Below are 8,295 nucleotides of genomic sequence, written 5' to 3' on the forward strand. Positions count from 1 at the left end.
TCCCCGAGTCTGAGAGTGCTAAAATAACTCATTGGCTCACTGAGCCAGTACGTGGCAGGTCTATGAACCTGAGTCTGTCTTTTGCTGAGGCCCATGATCTTCACCAGAGCTGTCCCCTACAAGAGAAGCCAATTAGGGATCAGTCTTCTTCCCCCCAGCTTAAGGGTTTCCCAGCTCCATTCCCTGCAAGCCTTTCTGTACTCTAATGGGATCTGGACTTCTTGGAGAGATAGGAGGGGTGGCTCATAGACTAGGGAGTAGACTCTATCTCTTTCCCATTGTTTATCAGTGAGTAACCTGGCTGTGCCCTCGGAGGTCCCCACTATTAATTGATCTGGGAAGGGGGCTCTGTTAATTGCTGACCCAGAATAAACAGGACTAGGAGAAATGGGGCTGATAGCAGAGCGAGCTCCTCAGCTGCGCTGCCCTTTGCCCTCTGGGAAAGGGTGGTGGGAAGGGGTGATAGACAGCAAATGGGAGGTGTGCTCCTGGGAATGGCTTTGGAGTGGGGGGTGGAAACTGGTTTCCTGGGGCCCCAAAGAGTCACTCTGTTTGTCCTTCTGGGAATAAAGCCTAACTGGGCTCCCCATGTGTTGTGTCCTGTCAACTGGTTGGGATGACAGCCAGCAAGACTCTGATACTCATTGTTTTTTTTGTTTTTGTTTTTGTTTTTTTTTTTTTTTACCATTCTCTTTATCCATCTTTTCTTTTTTCCTTCCCTGAGCATCTTTGTATCTTTTTTGTCTCTTCTTCCCTTTGAGCCACCCATCCATGTTTCTTTTCCCTCCCTTTCAGGAAGTCAATGTATTCTTTTCTCATTCAATGTATCCATCTGGAAGCCCATGGTTTCCTTGTAACCCTCCTTTGTCTTCATTACTCATCATTATCTTCACCCATCTTTACCTTCCCTCACCCTGGAGTGACCACCCGTTTCTAGGAAAGAAAACGACAGGGGTCCTCCAGACATCCCGGCCATGGGGTCCTGAGCCTAGGTCCTACACAGTCCTGACTGAATTAACAGTGATCTCAGACATGCCATTCACTTGTTCAAAGTTAGGTAGTCTCACTGTTCCTGAGGGAAAAATAAAACCTTGTTCCTTCAGAGTGAGACCATATAACTTATTGTCCAAACAGGATGCTTTAGTCCTAGTAACCGCCCACCATGAGTGACCTCAGAATGTCCTGGGTAAAGAATGTTCAGCCATCTTTCCTTGGCCTCAGCCTGGATGAATCTGTGACTCAGGCCCTTTTGTCTCCAAAGCCAAGACTAGATTTGGGGAGGGGCCCGATGAGTAGAGCACACTTCAGCATCAGGCCCTTGGTCAGAGTTGGGTGTCTGACCTCCCTTTTGTTACCTCAGGAGTACTCATTTGTGAAGAGATTTGTTACAGCCTCAGCTAGACAGACAAATCAAGCCCAACCCTCCAGGTATTGGGTAAATAACACAAAAAAGCGAGTTAGTCCAAAAGGCCTCTTCTGAGGCTTCAGGGAACAGGCAGATTCACAGTCCCTCTCTTGGCTTTCTCCAAGAAGGAACAAGAGCAGCAAGAATGATGGGTAATGATGATGGAGCCCTCGTTAAGTGCCAGACAGAGTCCTGGGTGCCCACCCAGTGCAGGTAGGAGTGCAAGAGGCTTCTGAGGGACAAAGCCTTCTGGAACATTAATCTCCTGCTTCTGTCTCACCTCGTCCCCACCCCCACTCCCGGGAGCTCTCAGGGGGATGTAGTTGATTGTGTTCACCTGCCAGCCACCACCCCTAATCCTTAGCTGCTCTACTGGGAGATAAGATAATCACAGCCCATTAATCAAGGTGGCCTGGCAAGCTACAGGTGCAGATAAGCCCCTCCTGGGCTGGCTCCCCAGGGCTGGGTCTGTGGAGGTTGCTGGGGAGTTCCAATATCAAGTGTGTGTCGAAGAAGGTGGGGTCTGTCTACTATGGGAATTAGGATGGTGATGTGCTGGGAGGTTAATTGAGAGTCCAGAGATCTGTCCGTCCCCACTCTCTCCTTACACGTGTGGGGAAAATGGAGGGGCAGGGAGAGCATGAGATGTCCCTACAGTGTGAAGATGCTGAGGAGTTTGTTGCAGGGGTAGGGGTGGAGGGTGTTTGTGGGCGGAAGCCTGCCTTGGCTAAGGGACAGCGGGCTGCGTGTGATTTGTCTTACTCACCGTCACAGGGTGGTGGTTGGTGGCCATGCAGGCTGTGTGACAGTGTGACAGGGTAGAGAATGAGTAGCGGGTCCTGTGCACTTTGTGGTCATGCAACACCATGGATAGGTTCTGGGATGGTGGAGTTTGATTGAGGTCTCAGCTCTGCTACCTGCCTATGCAGAACCTTGAGTAGACCTCTCCACCTTTGCCCCTTTAGTCTTTCCTTCTGGATAAAGAGGATGGGGTCAGACTTGGTGGTCTGAGAGGTCACAGGAGGAAGACGAACGCAGAGCACTCTGTTCTGTGCCTCACAGGCAGCTGGCAGCGGGTGGCAGGGGCTCAATAAACATTCGTTTAAAAATTCTCCTTCTTTCTTCTTGGCAAGGGCCAAAGGGCACGGGCAGCCTTTGGTGTCTAATCTGTGTGGCCAGGACTGTGGAAATGGGGCAGCCACCCCCTAACAACTCCTGACCTGAGGTGCTGAGTCTGAGGGGTATTAGTCGCTATTTTTTTTTTTTTTTTGGTTCTTTTTTTTCCGGAGCTGGGGACCGAACCCAGGGCCTTGCGCTTCCTAGGTAAGCGCTCTACCACTGAGCTAAATCCCCAGCCCCTTAGTCGCTATTTTTAAATTTTCTTTTAATGATGTCATCGGTCGTGGTGGTCAGGAGTTCAGGAATGTTTCAGTAGTGGTGGGTCTGACTCAAGAGATCTCACCAGGTCAACTGCGTGCCAGGACCGCAGTCCTCCCAAGGTTTGTTTGAGGCTGGAGGCTCTGATTCCAACCTCACTTATGTGGCCATTGGTCAGAGGACATGAAAACAGCTCATATCCTCCAGTGCACAGAGGGAGTGAGTGTGGGCCTTTTCTTTGCTTGCTCTGGGGTTGCCAAGCAGCATTAGAGACCGATCACTAAGTCCAGCGCAAACTCCAGGGCAAGGGGACCTGTCTGTGCCCTGGCTCTGTGCCCAGATGCCCTGTCCCAGGATGCTCTGTGCTAGGATGCACTGCGCTGGAAACTGTAGATGTCTTTAGTCTTTACACCTAAGTCAGGGGCTGCTTTTCTTTTGCTAGTGAGACCACAGTAGTTCAGAGAGGTTGAGAGATCTGCCCAAGGCCACCCAGCAGGGATAGCTGAGGTAGTGTCTGGTCCTGGGGGCTTGCCTTATTTACCCTGGGCCATTTCCTGCTCCAGCTGAGCCACATCTAAGGCATCTTGGCTCCGAAAGATATAGGACCAGCTGGGAAAGCCTGGGACTTCCTTGGCTGTAGAATTAGAAATAATATATGAGGCACAGGGCACAGGGCAAACGGCCCAAGGGAGCTATGCTTGCTCTGAGGCCTTAATTTACTTTCTGCCTCTTTTCCTGCATCTATCTGCAGGATGGTTGTAAGGTAAGCTGAGGACAGACAGTATTGGGGGCGGGGGACTGCATGCTACTGTAAGGTAAGCTGAGGACAGTATTGGAGGGGACTGCATGCTATTGTAAGGTAAACTGAGGACAGTGTGAGAGGTATGCTGTATGTTATTGGGGTGGAATCAGTCAGTGCCAGGTTGGACTGGTATTGGGATGCCTTTCCTTGGGAGGATTATTGATTAATTGATTGATTGATAAAAGCAATGTCCCCGTTTCGGTCTGGGACCTCCCATTCAGGCTTTGCTAAGCCATAACTCCCTCGTCAGTCCAGTGGGTAGAGGTCAGGACCAAAGGCTTCATTAGAGAAGGCCCCTGACTGAGGCAGAATTCAGGCCAGACTACTGTCGTCTCCCAACTCCCATCCCTGCTCACCTTGTCTCTTCCCAGGCACAGGATGTGCTCTGCAGGGTGCTTCAGGGAGTTCAGACAGCCTTTTGTTTCTGCCTCTGCAGAGAGAGGATGCTACACGGACGTCCAGGCACTTCTCCAGGTTTGCCAGCAGAGGGAGCAGATGCTGTGTCTGGGACCTGGGAGGTTCCCAGAGAGGCTGGGGTGCTCTTGTCCCTGAAACCTTCAGCCCAGATACTGGCTAGAGGTTTTTGTAGTTGTTTGTTTGTTTGTTTGTTTGTTTTTTTACAGTCCACACATCCATCATCCATCCATCCATCCATCCATCCATCCATCCATCCATCCACCTGTCCATTGCATGTGTGTGTACAGGTCAGAAATGAGCTACCTCTCTCTTTCTGTCACAAAGGTTCCAGAGACTGAGCTCAGGCCATCAGGCTTAGAGGAAAGTACCCTCGCCCACTGAGGTCTCTTGTACCCTAGGTTGACCTTGAACATACTATATCCAGCTGAGACTGGCTGATCGTCTGACCCCGAGATTACTAGCATGCGCCATCATCCTGGTCTTATGTGATGTTAGGGATGGAACTCGGAGCCTCATGCCAGGCAAGCGCTGTACCACTGAACTGTATCCCCGCCCCTGAGGGGGGTGATGTGGAACACAGCTGTTCAGAATGGGAACACCATCCCCCAAAGGACCAGCTTCTGCTCCCTGGAGATAAAACCATGGTAAATGAGAAAATGACAGAGTTTCTGGGTGGGACCGGTGACCTCAGATCTCTGCTCATGCCGTCTGTGGGATCCATAGGAGGGACAGAAGCCATCGATTCACTTCTTGATCCCGTCTGCAAACATTGTTGCGCGGCTACTGTCACATGGCACTTGATGGCAGACATGGCCTCTCCCAGGGCTACAGTTCTACTCGGAGCTGTGTAGTGAAATGGGGTTTTATTGCAAGCAGAAGGTGAGGAAGAGAAGGGTGAGAGAGTCGGAGACAGGACGTCCATGTCTCTGCTTGCTCACCAAGATGGCCAGAGGAGACTGAGGTGGAGCAAGGCGGCGAGTCTGTGAGTGGGGATTACCCACGATGCTCTGTCCAGCATCGTTATCCCATTGTTATTGGGGTCCCATCGTTATCACAGGGACTGATCACCACAGGGGAGACTTTGAGCCCGTTGCATACTCTCAGTTGGCCCTACACAAGCCACGGAAGGCCAGCTATGTCACTTAACCACCTGGGGAACAGAACCAAAGGGACTCAGCTCTACTTCCTACTTATAAGTTGTTTCTTATTTTTTACTTTTTGTTTAATTAAGACAAGGCCTCATATAGCCCATATACCTCGATATGTAGCAGAAGATGCCCTTGGATGTCTGATCCTCCTGCTTTCACCTCCCCACTGCTGGAATTGCAGGAATACACATCTGAATTATGCATTGCTGGGGACTGAACCTAGGACTTCATGTATGCTAGGCAGACCAACCAACTGTGCTACATCCTCAGCTTCCTTCAATTTATTCTTTAAACCCAGGAGTGTGTTGTACTAAAGTTTAGGGACACAAACTGCACCAGAAGTCAGTTGAATGGTTCTGAACACACTCTAGATCAGGGGTTCTCAACCTGTGGGTGGTGACCCCTTTGGGGGAGGTTGAATGATGTTTTCACAGAAGTCACGTTAGACCATCAGAAAACATATTTACATCATGATTCCTAACAGCATCAAATGTACAGTTGGGGGTCACCACAGCATGAGGAACTGTATTAAATGGTCTCAGCATTAGGAAGATCCACTTATGGCAAGCAGGATGCATTTCAATAAGCAAATGGATCAACTGTGGTATGTTCATGCAGAGGAATATTATTCAGCAAGAAAAAAGGAAAAGACTTTCAGTCAGCGTGGTACCACCTGATTGCTGCCTAGGGAATGCGAAAGTGGCCAGTCCCAGGGAGCCGAAAGGCCTTTAGGGACCTGAGGAGGGCATGTCTCAGGCGGTGGAAGCGAGGTCAAGTCCACCCTCAGTGTATCAAGAGCGGCAGAGGCTAGAGCTGTGTGCCGTCCATGCTCTCAACAACGTCCTCCAAGAGCAGCTCTTTAGCCAGGAAGATGCTGACGAAATCTGCGAGAGGCTAGCCCCAGATTCCCAACTGAACTCCCATCGCAGCCTCTTGGGCACTGGCAACTATGATATCAACGTGATCATGGCTGCTCTGTAGGGCCTGGGCCTGGCTGCTGTGTGGTGGGAGAGGAGGAGACCCTTGTCCCAGTTAGTCCTGCTCCAGATAGTAGGCCTGATCTTGAACCTACCCTCTCCTGTGTCACCGGGGCTGTGCCAGGTGGCCCTGCGCCAGGAGGACGGCATCCGCTATAATCTGGACTCGAAGTTACGGGTGCCTGAAGCCCTGGAAGGAGAGGATGGTGTCAGGGCCTTCCTAGCAGCTGCCGTGGCCCAAGGCCTGTGCAAGGTGCTTTTGATGGTGATCAAGGAGGTGGAGGAGGCTGGCTGCTGGCTGCACACAAGATAATCTACTGCCTGGGAAGGGCTGCCTACTGCCACGGTCCTGTATCCAGTGCCTGAAAAGAATCTGTAACTCCAGGCCTTAGGAGGCCTGCCCTGCCCCAGGGTCCCTGCTCCCCTGACCACTGCTGCCTCAATAAATCTGCTCTTTTGTTTAAAAAAAGGGGGGGGGGAGATTTATTAACCCATGAGCCATGGAAGAAACCTCAATGAAATAAGCAGAAACCAAAATACTACATACTAGAAAAGGCAGAACCATGGAGCTAGAAAGCAGGTTGCCAGGTTGGCAGGGTGTAGAGGATGAAAAGCTGAGGCATGATTATTTCACGGCAGTGAAGCCATTTTCTATGACACTGTTAAGGTGGACACATGTCACCATGTCTTTGTCCAAACTCATAGAGTTCAAAAATCACAGGGCAGAGTCCTAATGTGAACCTCAGCTTTAAATTACAGTATCTTGACACTGGATTGTGAATTGCTAGCAGTAACACTCTGAAGCTAGATGCTGGCTAGTATAAGAGAAACCAGGAGCATTCAAGTTTCCTGTAAATATAGATCCCAACAGCTATCTATTTGTTTTTAAATGCCGCATGTAGCTAAGACCCTATATGCCGAAGACTGTCCCAGAAAAGCCAGCAGCCTTTGAATAACTGCCACAGAGACCATAGTGCTCATTAAAGTTTGAGTAGTGGGGAGGTGTGAATTGGAAACTAGTGTGAGAGCCTAGCCACAAAAGCAGGGCTGAGCAGAGGGAAGGTGTGAAATTGGAAGCTAGTGTGAGAGCCTAGCTACCAGTGGCAAGGTGTGAACCGGGAAGGTATGAATTGGAAGAGCAGTGAGAAGGTGTGAATTGGAAGAGCAGTAGGAAGGTGTGAATTGGAAGAGCAGTGAGAAGGTGCGAATTGGAAGAGCAGTAGGAAGGTGTGAATTGGAAGAGCAGTGAGAAGGTGTGAATTGGAAGAGCAGTAGGAAGGTGTGAATTGGAAGAGCAGCAGGAAGGTGTGAATTGGAAGAGCAGTGAGAAGGTGTGAATTGGAAGAGCAGTAGGAAGGTGTGAATTGGAAGAGCAGTAGGAAGGTGTGAATTGGAAGAGCAGTGAGAAGGTGTGAATTGGAAGAGCAGTAGGAAGGTGTGAATTGGAAGAGCAGTAGGAAGGTGTGAATTGGAAGAGCAGTGAGAAGGTGTGAATTGGAAGAGCAGTAGGAAGGTGTGAATTGGAAGCTAGTGTGAGAGCCTAGCCACAAAGGCCTCACTTGTTTGGAGGGCTTTTCAGGTTAGGGGTATTGCATGGTGATGCAATTCAACAATGATAAGAAAATCTAGACTGATTTCTGAGTTGTTTCCTGTTGTCTTCAAATTCAGTGCCCATCAAGGGGCATGTTGCTCAGCTGATAGACAGCTTGCTTGACATGGACTTGATCCCTAGTGCTAGGCATGGGAGTGTTCACCCATGATTTCACAACTCAGGATAAGGACAGAAGAATTAGAAGTTGAAGGTTATAAGGTAAGTTTGAGGCTAGCTGAGATATCTTGTCTCAGAAAAACTGGGGCTGGAAAGATGGCTTAACACATAAGAGTTCTGGCTGCTCTTCCAGAGGACCTGAATTCAGCTCCTAGCACCCACATGATGGGTCACAACTGCCTGTAACTTTGGTTCCAGGGGACCTGATACTGCTGTCTTCTAGATTCCATAGGCACTAGGTGCACACATGGTATAGAAACATATGTGCAGGTAAAACACCCATATCCATAAAAACAAATTTAAAAATCCCCTGCTAGGATCTTCCTTTGATTTGTACTATGCCACCTTCACTGCCCTGGGACCTTTCCTGCCAATATCTTCCCTCAGTGTGTTAAGGAACA

At 49.7% G+C, this 8,295-nt stretch overlaps 1 pseudogene across 1 annotated transcript; it reads left to right on the forward strand.

The window, feature by feature from the left end:
- Positions 1 to 4,809: 4,809 nt before the first annotated feature.
- LOC147997116 (josephin-2 pseudogene) lies at positions 4,810 to 6,559 on the forward strand (annotated as a pseudogene). Its single transcript, XR_015655454.1, has one exon. The product of XR_015655454.1 is annotated as a josephin-2 pseudogene (transcript).
- The last annotated feature ends 1,736 nt before the right edge of the window (positions 6,560 to 8,295 follow it).

The sequence above is a fragment of the Rattus norvegicus genome, chromosome 1 (genome assembly GCF_021556685.1).
Source record: "Rattus norvegicus strain SHRSP/BbbUtx chromosome 1, alternate assembly SHRSP_T2T, whole genome shotgun sequence".
Lineage (NCBI taxonomy): Eukaryota > Metazoa > Chordata > Mammalia > Rodentia > Muridae > Rattus > Rattus norvegicus.